Source organism: Sapajus apella, unplaced genomic scaffold, assembly GCF_009761245.1.
Source record: "Sapajus apella isolate SASKATOON/1434 unplaced genomic scaffold, GSC_monkey_1.0 scaffold8, whole genome shotgun sequence".
NCBI lineage: Eukaryota > Metazoa > Chordata > Mammalia > Primates > Cebidae > Sapajus > Sapajus apella.
The window spans coordinates 18,407,007-18,420,597 of NW_022436948.1; positions in this window are offsets into that span (position 1 = coordinate 18,407,007).

Consider the following 13,591-nt stretch of genomic DNA (forward strand, 5'->3'; position numbering starts at 1 on the left):
TTCATGTCTTATTACAACTCTCCATGTATTAGGAATCACTGTTTGTTCATACAAATTGTTTAATAGTTGCTATCTACTCAAACTTCTCCAATTTTTCACAGGCTGTATTTGTTCTGTCTCTAAATATAAAAATGCTTCAGCCAACAGATGGTAAATGGAAGCACCAGTGGGCACAGAAATCAATCCACAGCTTTTCAGCATGAAATGGCCCTGAGGCAAGCAGCAGAAGGAAGGGAAAGCTCGAATATGTTCAAAAAGAAAAAAGAATTGACATTCTTCCTCGTAGCTGGAGGAACAATTCAATAAGTCGGGCAAATAAAATTGGCCACTGAAGAATGAATTCATTTTATACAGTTTAAATCATGTTAATAAATCACACTGAAAGTGGCACTGGGCCCTTAGATATTCAATATAATAAAATCGTAAGTGATAGAATCTTATCCTTAATGCTGGTCAGTCTCATTGAAATGGAGACCAATGCATCAATCTACTTCTAAGGATTTCTGTGAGCTCCTCTATGAAAATCTTTCAGGGTTGTTAATGTTTTTGATAAGATATTTATGTAATCTGAGAGGTTTTCACAACTGTTTTTTTAAAAAGGCGGGGATAATATAGTACTAAAATATAACCAATCTCTGCTATTTTTCTCAATATTTATTCATCTCAGATGACTCTCCCTGTATACATAGCTATAAAAATATTTTTAAAAGTTCTTAACAATGCATTTTAAATGGTTTCAAGCATCCCACAGGCTGGACATAATGGATGATGAAGGAGAAAAACATGCTGTATTCATTTATTAGCTAAGCATCCAATTTAATATTTTGAGTAATTTTTCAATTTTAATTGTAATGTACATTTTGTATTACAAAGAATTCCCTCAATTATCTCTTCATAATTTAATCTTAGAGAGAAAAAAAATTCTACAAAAATATATGAACAGAACTAAGATTCCATAATGAGAAGGAGAGGGCTAGCATATGGCATTGATTTTGCCTTGGTCTTTATTTTAACTCTTTATTGATTGTTATTCTAAGTACCATTGAAACTTTTTAAATATTCAGATTGCATCCTCTAATACTACAATAAAAATCTGACAACAAATGCATTAATTTACAGGGTATTACAAACCAGAATGATCCAACGTTGTCAGCAGCCATGGCCCAGTGGGAAAGCAGGGCTTCGGGTGCTCAAGATCTTGGCTGGAATCCTGACTGGACCAGGCCTCAGTTAGAGAGGCAGAACAGGAGAAAAGGAAAAAAAAACCTCATAATTGAAATTATATCAAGTTAGAAAAGTGTTCTGAACATAGCAAAGGACTGAAGTACCTACTGAGGTATTAGGGGAGAGCTTTATTACATAGAGGATACAAGAGGACCAAAGGGTAATGAGAAGTCGGTCATGAGAAGAGAGCGAATCAACCTAAGTGTCCAGCAATGAATAAAAGGATGAAAATATGTATTTATTGTAAGTATGTGTATGTATGACCATCAAAGAATTAAAGGATGAATATATATATGCATATAGTGAATATATATCTTCATACATATATTCATTCTTTTATTCATTGATGGAAATACATACACATACATACTATATATATATTTTTTTCATCCTTTTATTCATTGATGGACATATATACACATACTTACAATGGAACACTATTCTACCACAAAAATGAATGTAATTCTGTCATTCACAGCAACATGGATGTAACTGAAGATCACTATGGTAAGTGAAGTAAGCCAGACACAGGAAAACAAGTATCACATATTCTTACTCCTACGTGGGAGCTAAAAAAGTTGATATCATGGAAGAATAAGAGAATGATAGAACAATAGTCTCTGGTAACTATCATTCTACTCTTATAATACCAAAGAAGAGTGGGGAGGAGAAGTGAAGGCAGATTGGTAAATGTGGGGGGAAATAGGGGAGGGACAGTGGGGGGTGGGGAGCTGGGGAGAGATAGCAAGGGGAGAGATGCCAGATGTAGGTGATGGCGAGGAAGGCAGCAAATCACACTGCCACGTGTGTACCTATGCAACAATCTTGCATGTTCTTCACATGTACCCTAAAACCTAAAATGCAATAAAATAAATGGGAAAAAAAAATAAATAAACAAATAAAAATGAGTACGAAAAATGCAGTTAGAAAATTGCTAACAGTTCTACTAGCAAACAAATGCATTTCAGGCTAGTGATTCTTTCCAAATCAAATTCACTTGTAAAATATTACTGAGGCATGGTAAAGCCATTTCCCAAAATGTCATAGATATAAAGGTCCGAAATGTGTCTGCACTCATGCCATATGAGAAGGTGAGAAATTTGACACAAGCAATGGAATGCACCATATTTAGACAGTCATACATTCTCATCATCTAAACCATGAAAGAACAAGACTAGGCTGCAACGACAACATATTTCTATCTTTTTCTAAGTAATTACAATTCATTTTGTGCCTTATTACTTTTGTTTGTGCTAAGTTTTATTGAAGCATAAAACACATATGTTTTACGTTGAAATATAAGATGACATTCCTTGACAGTGATTGCTTTGCAATTATTATTTTAAGGTAGAGATGCCAAATGTACAACAATGGGGAGTCTTCCAGCTCATGAAAATGGCATGTTACTTATTCTTGATTCTTATTTCATTTCTCTAGATGTTGTTTTTTTTTTTTTTAATTTTAGTTCTCCATGGAGCTTTTCACATATTTCATTTGGTTTATTCATGGGCATCTGTATCTTTTTTAGGCTATTGTAAATGACATTATAGACATAACTAGCACTACAGAAGACATCTCATACAAATTCACATAATTAGCTCTCCAAGGTAGCCACTATTGTGGCTTCCAGCATCACTGATTAATTTTACTTTATGGGGGAATCTCTGTATACACAAGGTTCTCAAGGTTATTTTATTCAACATTGTTTCTTTAAAATGTTAATGAGGAAAAAAAATGGTTCCTGCGGCCACTCTCTGTGGTACGGAGTTTGCACGTTCTCCCCATGTCTGTGTGGGTTTTCTCTGTGTACTCTGCATTCCTCCACATCACAAAGATCCACATATTAGGTGAATTGGCGTGTCTAACTGTCCCAGTCTGAGTGAATGTGGGTGTGTGTTTGAGTGTGACCTGCGATGGAATGATGTCCTATCCAGTGTCAGTTTGTGGTCCTGAGCTGCCAGAATAGGCTCTGGCCACCTGAGACCCTGGAATAAGCATGTTGAAAAAGGAATGAATGAATGAATGCATACAAATTATTGCAAAATAAAAATGTGCCTGCTATTATCATACAAATGCATAACAATAAATGATGTGGTCTGAAAGCACTCAGCAGACATGTCATATGTGTTCATGCTTGATTTTGAACTCTGTGGTGGTAAAAAGTGCTCCTTAGAATTTTCACTTTGCAAACATTGATTTCTTAATATAACCCACCACTACTATGACTGCCATCACTCAATGACCCACCCAAAATTGGGTTAGTAATTGTCTTACTTGCTTTTGTCCACCTTTCTTAAATGGATGTATAGCTCACACTTATTTCAATGTTTACTGTTAGAAGTGTTTGGGTCTTCATTGAGAAGTTTGGTTTCTCCTGATGAGAAATATGCTTTAGGAACTTAACTATCGTTTATATTAATCAGGCTATGATAATATTGGTTTTATTATATGTTACTGTGCTTAAGGTTTCAGTTTCCAAGAATCTATCAATGAGGTTAAGAAGGACTTACTGTAAATGAAATCGTAGAATATACATTCTGTTCTGACTTCCTACAATCAAAATTATAAAAACAACTCATCCACATTGAAACAATGAAAATAGTCTCCAATTTGAGGGTGAGAGGGCAGTTTATTGCTTTACCTTTCACATTTAGATCTTCAATTCAACTGGAATCTTCAATCCATGTATACAAAATTTTCTTTTTCTTTTTTTTTTTTCTTTTTTTTGAGACGGAGTCTCACTCTGTCACCAAGCTGCAGTGGTGTGCCATGATCTCTGATCACTGCAACCTCTGACTCCCTGGTTTAAGCAATTCCCCAGCCTCAGCCTCCCAAGTAGCTGGAATTATAGGCACGTACCACCACACCCAACTAATTTTTGGATTTTTTTAGTAGAGATGGGGTTTCACCATGTTGACCAGGATGGTCTTGATCTCCTGACCTCCTGATCTGTCCGCCTCAGCCTCCCAAAGTGCTGGGATTACAGGCATGAACCAACATGCCCAGCATACATAATTTTTAAATACAGTGTAAGACATGATAAGAAGTTTAATTCAATTTGTCTTTCATTTAGAGATCCAATAGACCCAGTGTCATCAAATGAAAATTTCAAGTTCTATTTTTTCCCTATATAGTACCCAATTTATCCAGCACCATATATTGAAAATATGACCCTTTCTTCACTACATTGCTTTGATACTTTTGTTATAAATGATGTTTTTGTTTCCATGGATATATCATTCTGTACTCTTCCTGCTTCCCCACCATACTGTTTGTCTGATTATGTCAATGCCACACAGTTTTACTTTAGTTTTATAACAAAACTTGATATTTGGTAGTGTACATTCTCCACATTTATTCTTTGTGATTATCTTTGCTATTCTTGCCTCTTTGAATTTCCGCAAACATTTTCAAATCAGTTTTTAAATGTGTATTCACACACACACACACACACACACACACACACACACACTTGCAAAGATTTTGAGTGATATTGTTTTGCTCTTACTATTGGGAGGGACGTTGTTGATATCTTTAAGTGATAATTCTTTCTACCCATGAACACAGCAGATCATTGTATTTGTTTGCACTTTCTATTCATTCAGTTATGTTTGTCTTGTAATTTTTTTGTTGAGATTTTGTACATTTTTCATTCAATTTATTTATAGGCATTAGATATGTTTGATGCTGTTTTTAAAAATAAAATTGTGTATTTTATTTTCTGTTTGTTAGTTGCAAATCCATCTTATATAGGCCAATCAAAAATGAAATAAATATGTATTTTTAATCATTGAGTTTTGAGACAATTTGTTAGGTGGGGATAACAAACTGATGCAATGTTCTTTATCAGAGTAATGAAATTCCCTTTATTACCAGTTTTCCAAGGCTTTTTTAAAAGACAGCCATTGACTTTATCAATATTTTTTCTGCACCTAGCCAGATAATTATATGTTTTTCTCCTTTATTAATGCAATGTTACCTTAATTTATATTACATCACACAATACTAGAACAAAGACTACTTTATGTATTGTCATTATATTTTATGACAATATTACATATATTATGAAAGTCCAAAATATTTTCTAATTTTCATGTGATTTCTTTTTTGACAAATGGCTGACTAACAAATGCACTACTTGATGTTTAAAGTTCTACTTTCTTACTTAAATTTCTGTTTTTGTTGTTTTTTTCACCTTAATTCCATTTTTTCAAAACATACTGTTTTTGATTTCATTTTCAAATCCTTTGAAACTTGTCAGGAATTGCTTTATGGCCCAGCATATGGTGACCTACTTTGGAACATGTTCCATGTACACTTGAAAATTATGCATTTTGCAATTGTTGAGTGCAGTGTATATATATACAGTCATGTAACAGACAATAATGGGGAAATTCTGAGAAATGTATCTTTAGGTGATATCATAGTCATGAAAACATCAGAGCATTTTTTTTAAATCATACTTTAAGTTCTGGGGTATATGTGCAGATCATGCAGGATTGTTACATAGGTATACACATGCCAAGGTGGTTTGCTGCCTCCATCCCCCCATCATCTACATTACGTATTTCTTCTAATGTTATCCCTCCCCAATTCCCCCACCCCCTGCTATCCCTCCCCTAGTCCCCCCACTCCCCAGCAGGCCCCAGTGTGTGATGTTCCCCATTTTCAATGGTATAGTCTATTATATGCCTAGGTTATACAGCATAGCCTATTTCTCCTAGGATACAAAATTGTACAATGTTACTCTACAGAATGCTGGAGCCAGTTTTAACACCATGGTAAGCACAGTTGACCCTTGAACGTCGTAGGTTTGAACTGGACAGGTCCACTTACATGCACTTTTATTTAAACAAAACTCAGATTGAAAATATAGTGTTTGCCAAGATATGAAACCCGTCTATCAGCAGAATCAGCTTTTCCTTTTCCTACATGTTGGTTCTTCAAGATCCACTAGGGGACTTGGAAATGCAGGGATTGGGGTATACATGGAGATCCTAGAACCAATCCCGAGTATACTGAAGGACAACTGTATTCATGTAGCTAAACCTATCACATGTATACTAACACAAGCATGATGGCGAGCCCATGAGATTATAATGCTTTGTTTTACATTACATAGATCCCATTGAAATCTCATGGATAATCATCATATATGTAGTTCATTGCTGACACAAAAGGAGCATGACTATGGAGAACTAAAAAACTTTTCAGTTTTTCTGAAAATATGTCTACTTCACTATCATTTTAAAGAAATATTTCTTGTTGGAAATAGTATTCTGAGTTGGTAGTTATATTTTTTCATCTCTTTAAAGAGACATTTCAGTGTTTTCTCTTTCATTATTTCCATTGAAAAGCTAGATATCAACCTGTATTTTTCCTTTTGAGAATAATGCATTATTTCCCTTTGGTTGCTTTTAAGGTTTTTATTTTGTCTTGGTTTTTAGCAATTTTTCCTATGATGTAAGTGTCCATAGTTTATTTAAACTGGTTTTAAGTTTGTAAGTTTTTGAATCTGTAGCCCAAGGTCTGTAATCACTTTTTAAAAGTATTTTTAAATCGTATTTCTGCTAACTTCTATAGCTGAATTTACATGTTCTCTTTTTATTGTCTATTCTGATTTCACATTTTCTTTCACTTCCTTCTTCAAAATTAGCAATATACCAGAGAAAGAAAGATTTAGATACAAAAGATTTTAGACCAAAATAAAAGACATGTAACTGCAAAAAGATTTGTAAGAAAGTCTGTTTCAGAAAGACTGGCTTACTGTTAGACAACAAACAAACAAAATTCACAAAAGGTATTTAAAGAAACTAAGGAATAAGAGAAACTATAACAGAAAATCAATAAAGTCACTAAGTTTATAAATTAATATTTTCATTGTCAAACTAATCAATATTCTCATATGGTTATCATATGCACAAGGGATGTAAATATCACCACTGCAAAATGCACAAAGTTTGTTTCTTTTAGAGAGTCAGCAACTTACAAGTAAGGTTCAAATTCAAGTGTGTTATTCTGAGTTCACCAAAGAAACAGGACCATTAGTAGAGGCAGATAGATAGATAGTCACCAGAAGGAATTGACTTACACTCTTATAGAGACCGAGAAATCCAAAATGCAGTTGGAAAGCTGGAGGCCTAAGAAAGCAAATATTATAGACCTAGAATGAGCCTCAAAGCCTGAGAAACAAGAGAAATTATGGTGAAAGTTTCAATCCAAGTCTGAGTTCAAGTCCAACTCCTAAGTCATGAGAAGATTGATGTCACAGCTAAAGAATGTCAGAGAAAAAGAATTATTTCTTTCTTTTTTTTTTAATTATACTTTAAGTTCTGGTGTGCATGTGCAGATCTTGCAGGATAGTTACATAGGTATACACAGGCCATAGTGGCTTGCTGCATCCGTCACCCCATCACGTACATCAGGTATTTCTCCTAACGTTATCCTTCCCCAATCTTCCTACACCCTGCTATCCCTCCCCTAAGCCCCCAAACCCCAACAGACCCCAGTGTGTGATGGCCCCTTCCCTGTGTCCATGTGTTCTCATTGTTCAACACTCACTTATGAGTAAGAACATGTGGTGTTTGGTTTTCTGTTCTTTTCTCAGTTTGCTGAGAATCTTGGTTTCCAGCTTCATCCATGTCCCTGCAAAGGACATTAACTCATCCTTTTTTATGGCTGCATAGTATTACATGGTGTATATGTGCCACACTTTATTTATCCCGTCTATCATTGATGGGGAGAATCTTTCTTAGCCTTTTCCCTTCTTCAGGCAATAAATGGATTGGCCACTAACTTAGTCTAATAAATCTACCAATTTAACTATTAATCTCATCCAGAAATGACAGCATAGACTCCCTCAGAAATAACATTTGACTAAATTCCTAGGAACCTCAATCAAATTGATACCTTCAACTAACAACCCCACCAATATTTCATTCATTTGAGAGGAACTAGAGCTGGAAAGCACAACCCTTTATATTAGGTTTGTGCAAAAGTAACTGCAATTTTTGCCATTAAACGTAATGTAATATTTGTTTGCTTTGTCTTGTTTTACTTTGTTTTTATCTCAGAGTAAAAATTTGTTTTTCCTGACTAGCATGTGATGAACACACTTTCCAATAACTCATTCTAAGGGAACACCAAGTTGTCAGTTCTTCTTTCACACACCATTTATAAGATCATATCTGGCCCTGGAGTAGAGCTTCACTGAACTAACTGGCTCATTTAGAGTAGATGAGAATCTTTGACCATGATATCATTAACACTCTGCTTTACTGGTTTAAGGGTCATGGAGTGTCCAGACTAAATATTATGTTGATTTCTACTATCTCTATTCTGCTACCAAGTATTCATGTCACTTAAGAACTATCTGTGTCTCTCTACAAAACTAACTCTAAAAATGTGTTTCCAAGATCTAATTAGCAATGTCTTATAAAAAAAAAAAAAGCAACATGATAATAGTGGTTCCTCATGCTAAACTTATCTTAAGCATTAAAAGCGGTGAAATAGTCAAATAAATTACCTTTTATAAATTATCTGTCCCAAAATGGAAAGTATTTTCTATGTTCTCACATATCTATGTTGAGACTTCAGAATGTTATTCTTCTATTGAAAGAAAATTTTCATACTTTGTAATGAGGGCTCTCTATCTTATGAAAAAAATTATCTCTCAAGGTTGTTTCTCAAAAATATATTTGGAAGACTAAAATGTTTCATGATGAAATCACAAGAAAATTTGCACATTAAAAATGACAGCTCGATGTAAAACCGTTCTACAGGAATTCCAAAGACTCTACGAAAATGTTTGGCATTTCTGTAAAACTCTAATAGATATTTTTGGTATAACATAACATTACCTCAAGGAATTCCAACGCTGTCCCTCCCTGCATCTGTTAGCAAAGCTCTTGTCAAACAGGGGTCATGAAATGTGGCTGTGAGAGCTCCAGCACTTTCAATCAAAAGTGATGATGTAAAGTAGTCATATAATATTACAATTCTGCCTCCACAAAGGAACTGAGAGGGTGTTGTTTTAATGTCTTTAATTTCCAGATGAAGAAATAGATTTAGAATAGAGAAGAAATGTGCTATGTTCACATAACTATTAAGTGTCATAACAAATTCCAAAACAATGCTATTCAAAGAGCTTTAAAAACTTTCCCACAAGCATACATTTAAAACATAGAAAAAATACGCTGAGGGTCTAGAGATGCAAACAGTAGTGATTCACAGAAGCAGGAGATTTCTTGCACATGTTTAGAACAGTGTAAATTTTGAAACCTATTTAAAATATATCTATGTCTCTTTTAATGTAAAAATGGTGTTTTGTATTACTTGTAAATATATATATATATATGTATACACACACACACACACACACACACACACACACCCATACATGAAATGCCATGAAATATATATATACACACACACACACACACACACACACACACACACATATATATATATATACACACACATATTTTTGAGACAGAGTCTCAATCTGTTACCCAGAGTGTCACCTCAGGCTGGAGTGCAGTGGCATGATCTCGGCTCACTGCAACCTCTGCCTCCCAGGTTAAAGCGAGTCTCCTACCTCCACCTCCTGAGTAGCTAAGACTACAGGCAAACGCCACCACACCTGGCTAATTTTTGTATTTTTAGTAGAAACAGGGTTTCACCATGTTAGTCAGGCTGGTCTTGAACTCCTGACCTCAAGTGATCCACCTGCCTCAGTCTCCCATATTGCTGGGATTACAGGCATATGCCACCATGCCTGGCCTGTATTTTTTCACCCTTAGTAGATTAACATATCCTCCAGAAGATGCATGTATCTGAGTCTTAGAAGCAAAGAACTGCCATAGACTGTTTCCTATAACCTTAACTAAATCAAGTGGGAGTGTGTGTCTGTTTGGGAGTGTGCATCTGTCTGGGGGTGGATGAATTTTAAGAAGCCTAGGAAAGAGAATAAACAATGCCAGATTTCAAGCTAGGCATAGGCGAATGTGAAATGCCATGAATCTTTATTAAATTCAATTCCAAGAAAGATAATTCTTTCATTAGTAAACTGAGTTTTTTGGCACATTTTCTCATAACACAGGCAGCAAAGTGTAAGTTAGAGAGGAACGGAAGTCTTAAGCAAAACTCTGGGGGATCTTGGTGCTCATCCCTCTTGCTGCATCTCCGCACCCAATCCTTCAGGGTCTAAAACCCACATTCTAACTTTTGTCTTCTGATTTACAAAGCCCAAAGCTTTGAAGAGATAACAAGGTTGTTCTCAAAGTTTCCTTGGTTAGAAATGACATTTTCTCTCTCTTTGCTTCGTTAAACATTCCTGTTTCTGTAAATTTCAAGTAAATATTAGAAAGAAAGCAATCCGATTAAATAAATTCAAACAAAGGATATATGGCTGATAATATCATTACACTTTCCCAAGATTAGACTTTGTTTGAAAAGAGGGGTCATTCCTAACTCAAATGAATTTGTAATTAGCAGAGAATCTGGAACTTCAAGCATGGTAGTGGTGAGACGGGTGGAGAATTATACATTGGTTCCTGCTGTCACTATACTCAGCCAGCTATTTTGAGTTGTCATCATCTATTGCCTTGGAGACTATCTCCCTAAATGCTAGTTTTCAAACCAGGGTAAGAGGAAAGCCAGGTCACAGGACTGGCTCAGTTTTCCTCTTTAAGATCTTTTTGTTTCCCTGTAAGATTTGCTCCTGTGCCGTCACAATGCTTGTGCATCATGGTCGTCTGCTTCGTTATCCTGTACAGGCTTTGTGTGCAATTATGTTTCCCAATCCCTTTCAGCCTGGTGCTGCTCATGCCTCAGAAATGAAAAAGTCCGTATCATCTGGAGAAGATAATTCTGAGCAGGCTGTCTTCATGTAGTAGTCTGGTTTGCCTCCAACTGGTACTAGCAGAGTTATGATGCTGTGCGTGGTTTGATGGTCATAGCTTTTCAATTGCTTACAAGGGATGATAGCCAGTAAGTCTGTTTGCAAAATGGGGACAGCTAAGAGGCTTCACTTGATATGGTATAGGTCTTTCCAAAGGGGAAATTATTAACAGAAATTCCTGATTAAGTCTGCATGCATTCCTTGAGAAGTTAAGTAATTTTACCTGCTAACTGGCCAATATGGATATTGATAATTAAAAGCAGGCATTTCACAAAATATTAACTGGCAATTTGAAGACTGTAGGAGTGTTGACTTATACTTACAGTATTTTCACCCTTTGGGTATCCTGAGGAAATTAAGAAGAAATATTGGCGAATACTAATCCTTGTTGTAAAGAGCAACTTTTGTAAATTATTCTGCCAAGAATCTATTGTTTTAAGCAATTCACTAAGAAGGTCAGACTGGTGTGCATTCTTCTTACTTAACTATTTCTGGTTCAAATTATTCCTTGCAACAATCAATTCTGGCAGAAGGGTGGGTGTACATTATACTGGTATTTAGGTGGTGGGAGTAGAAGCCTGTTTCCAATTCCAAGCTATATTGAGGAGTAATTATCTGCAGTGGAAAGATCTTTTCAGAGATAAAGCCAATGGCTTACTCTTTAAAACACTTTTCATCACCAAGAATGTTTTATTTTAAATGTGGTTCATCACCAATCTCGTGTGTGTGTGTGTGTGTGTGTGTGTGTGTGTGTGTGTGTGGTCATTTCCCAAACCCTAATTAAAGATATTTTGAAGGTTACATTTAAAATAAACATTTTTTCCGTGTGTAAAAGTGCATAGCTATGTTTCTAATTCTAGGCACTAATGGACAGAAAGATTTTATTTCTACAATCTAATGGAAAGCCGTTTTCCCTCTATATTTATATAATAGTGAATATTTTAACTATCTTTATTATTCATTTTTCTCTTCAAGAGAAACTTAATGACCTACTAACATCCCTGTATCATCATAAAAGTTTTATTCTAAAGAAGTTTAGATTTCACCCAATTAGAAAGTATACGAAATAATACAGATTTCTTTTAGGCTTAATATTGTAATACTGTTGTTTTCTTATGTAGAAACTATCAAATAAAGCCAGGTTTTTTGTCATTCTTTTGGAGTCCAATATAATAAAAATCCAGAGATGCTCAAACAACTGCTCTTTCAGAGTAAATATTTTATCACTTTAACCTTGGCCTCCTCTTCACTGAAAATTCAGATAAAGTGAACAACCAAGCATTATGAGAACTCTAACTGGTCTGGTAAAATTCTTATTGTTGCTGAATTAGAGTTGAAATAAAGCTGTTTGAATTAGTCATATAAGGAATGTGTGTGTGTTTTTTTTTCTCCATTGCCATTAGCAAACAACAAACCTACTGAAATTTTGCATTTCAACATGGGCTATAATAAAAGTAAAACTAAAATTTTGCTGAGCTTCAATTTCCTAACAATTTTAGATTTATCCGTTATACTCATAATCAAATAACTTCACAGAAAGTATGTGAAGACATGAGAAAGGTTGAAATGTAGGCTCAACTTATTGTTGAATCTATTAATAGCCAACATAATTCTGAGAATAAACAGCTAATTAAACAAAATTATCAATTTAATTTTTGTCATGTCTTATGATAAGTATTATATGAACACTTGCATTTAATTCTTAAATAATAAAAGAAAGATAAAGTGCAATTTTAGTCTTTTCTACGTTAAAATAAGGAAACTGAACATCAAAGCGTGCATACAATTTCTCTAAAATATTACAGGTACTAAGTAAGAAAGGGAGTATTCCCGCCATGTCTCTCACCACCATACCATCAGATCTTGTGTTCATAAAAATGACATTTCTTATTCCCTCAAAGAATTTTTAGAAATCATGAATAAAATTCCAGAAAAATAGAATATATATGTAAAATATGTAACTATATATTAATTCTTTAAGTAAAAGAAGTGATTATAAAAAAAGAGAGAACAGAGCCTAATGAAAAAAACACGGAAAGACTGGGATAAGAGAGCCTGGCTTGGGGTGAAGGCCTTCCATTTGGCACAGAGTGGACTAAAGAGCCCTCATGGAGAAAGTGTTCTCGTGAGTTAAGTCCTGGTGACAGTGTAGGGAGGGCATTAAGAGAAGGTAAGAAGATATTTGTAGGGCAAGAAACAGCCAATGCAAAAAAAGGTCAGAGTAGGGAAGAAGGCCAGGCATTTGTAGACCTTCGTAAGTCATTGTTGAATTTTGTCTTTATTCTAATGAGATGGGACGCTACAGGGAGGATTTGAAAAAGAAAAAGAATTACATGGTATAATTTATATCTTAACAATATCACTTAACAACTGTGCTGCAAATAGGCAAGGAGTTCTGGGTCAGAAGTAGTTATTCAGCTAATGCAATTGTCTAGTTGAGAGATGTCAGTGGCTTGGATTGTGGTA